This window comes from Orycteropus afer, unplaced genomic scaffold, assembly GCF_000298275.1.
Source record: "Orycteropus afer afer isolate SDZICR_OR568_19922 unplaced genomic scaffold, OryAfe1.0 scaffold00082, whole genome shotgun sequence".
Lineage (NCBI taxonomy): Eukaryota > Metazoa > Chordata > Mammalia > Tubulidentata > Orycteropodidae > Orycteropus > Orycteropus afer.
Window position 1 is genome coordinate 4,176,246 of NW_006921669.1, and position 2,704 is coordinate 4,178,949.

Sequence of the window (2,704 nt, forward strand, 5' to 3'; positions counted from 1 at the left end):
CCCCACCTGCCAACTCACCACTACCACCCAAGGCTCCTGGAAAAGTGCCCCCACCCTTAAAAAGAACAGTCTCCATTGCTCTTTTCCCTCAAAGGCCACCTGACTCACGCTTGACCCCATTTCATACTGTTCCTGTGGTTTTTTATGACATCACAGAGGGGCCAGGTGGGTTTTTTAATCACTTTTTTGTATAAATGCTACGGAGGCAGGAAGGCTCCTCAGGCAGCTTGTTATCTGGAGAGGGCTCCTGGCTAAAAATACAGTCCATTCACACTGGAGATAAGGGATCTGCAGAAAAGCCAGGAGGACTGAGGGCACAGACCTGGATGTGGGGAGGCAGGGCTCCCTTCCCTCCTCGCCAGCCCAGGGCTGAGCCTCAGGATGCAGCTGGAGAGGATTCTGCTGTGGCTGCCGGCTCAGGCTTCCTTCTCTGTGTGTCCAAAGCTGCCCTGTGGGGAGAGCTGGGTTATGTCCACTTTGTATCCCAGAGGGGACAGAGTCGAGCAGGCAGTGGCCTTCCTCTTCCCGCTGCACTCCCAGCTCTGATAGGCCTGCACACCAGGAAGCCTCAGCTTGGAGCCAGAGTACAAATAATCACACCACTGCCACAGTGGTTGTCACCTTCACATGGACTCACTCTGTGCCAGGTTCTGTGCGAGACTCTTCACATGCACCAGCTCACTTACTCCTTGTGACTCCACGTGGTGGGGGTTGTTGTTTGGTCCCATCAAGTCAATTCCGACTCGTAGCAAGCCTGTGTGCAAAAGAACGAAATACCACCCAGCCTGCTCCATTCTCACAATCCTACTTTGCTTGAGCCCATCCTTGCAGCCACTTTGTCAATCCAGCTCATTGAGAGTCTTTCCCTTTTCCTCTGAGCCTCCACTTTGCCAAGTGTGATATCCTTCTCCAGGGACTGGTCCCTTCGGTCGATATGACCAAAGCAAGTGAGATTAAGTCTGGCCATTCTTGCTTCTAAGAAGCATTCGGAATGCACTTCCTCCAGGACAATGCTATAGGATACCATTATTGTCCCCATTTTGCAAATGAGGAAACTGAGGCATAGAGAGATTAAGCAGATAGACCAAGGACAACACAGCTAAGAAGTGGTCGCTGTCCAGGGCAGCAGGTTGGATGTTTCCATGATTCTTGGTTCTAAAGGCCTGTTTCAAGGGAGGGAAGAAGTGCTCATGTGAGTGGAGTGTGGGTGAGGTAAGAAGACAGCTTGGTTGTAGTGAAAGTAATCACAGTCGTGATCCCAGGGATGTTTACTGAGTGCCTAGTGTGTGCTGGGTCCTCGGCCAGATGCCTCCACATATTGTCTCATTCTCACAGACACTATGATGAGGCAGGAACTTCTGGTGCCATCACTGGGAGACATCCTTCTCGCCTTCCCTCCTTCCTTCCTTCTCTCCCTCCCTTCTTCCTGTTTTCCTTCTCTCCCTCCCTTCCCCCTTCTTTTCTCCCTTACTCCCATCTTTCCTTCCATCCTAGCCCCTTCCTTCTTTCCTTCCCTCACTCATCACCCCTCGAACTCCACAGAGCAGTTGGCCCTGAACTCTGGCCCGTATGTTCAGAGAGCAGCCTGGCTCTGGCCTGAGTCCAGTCAAGAGAGCCTTTCATCAGTCATGCTTGGGGTCAGTGGCCTCAGTTGCCTGAGGTCCTGAGTGCACAAGCTGCATACCTCCCTCCTTGTTCTTTCCTTGCCTGATCAGCTGCAACTCCACACGGCCTCCTGCGCCCCTCCCATGCAGCCTCTGAGGCCTGTGCATCACCCCTGCAGTCCCACCCCACCTGCTTGCATGCTCACTGTGGGGACAGACATCCCGTCATTGCCCAGTCGGGCGGCCAAGCAGAGCCAGGGGCAGTGGGAGCTACTGAAGGCCCAACACCTCTGCTGTGCTCAGCACTACATCCAGCATGTGTTCTTGAGGCATGCGGTGTTCAGGCTTCATCCTGAGTCCTGACCCATGGCCTGAAGCCACCCCACTGCCCCAGCCTCACCGCTACCCTCACCCTGCCCTCTTCCCCAGAGCTCAGCATCCGGGTGTCCATCCAGGAAGTTTCTGCTTCCTCTCCATGCAACCTGGCCTTGGCCAGGGAGCATCCCAGAGTCAGATTTCCGCCCGCTTTGTCCCATGACCACTGTGCCATGGAAACACCACCCTTCACTCCCCTCCTGCCCCGGCGCCACCCCAAGGCCACTTCCCATGTGACCTTACTGCTCCTGGGATCAGAGTCATTCCCACACTGGCTGGGGCCCCAGGCCAGAGTCCTTTCCTCCTTCCTCCCTCTCTCCTCTGTCCCTCCCACTTTCCGGAAGGGAAGAAGGTCTGTCACAGGGCCCCACAATTGATTGATAGCCCAGCTTTCACCGATAATTTCACCCTTGAGGGCTGCAGCCCAAAGTTTTAAGTAAACACAGTGAGTTTCCTTAAACAAACATCTCCCTACAATGTAAAGTTGGTGACCAAGGCCAGCTGATCTCAGCAACTGTTTTCACCTCTGTGTTCTGGGTTCTTTCTGTCCTCAACCCTATCAAAGTGTGTGGGAACAGCTTGAGAATCAGAGGTCCTCGCTCCACTTTAGTTACAGATATTTTAGACCTTTCTTCAGGCTGGGAAATCTCCTCCTCCCCAGGTCCTCACCCCTACTGCCACCTGAAATGACTATTTGTCAGTTCTTTAGGTTGACAGCTCTGGTT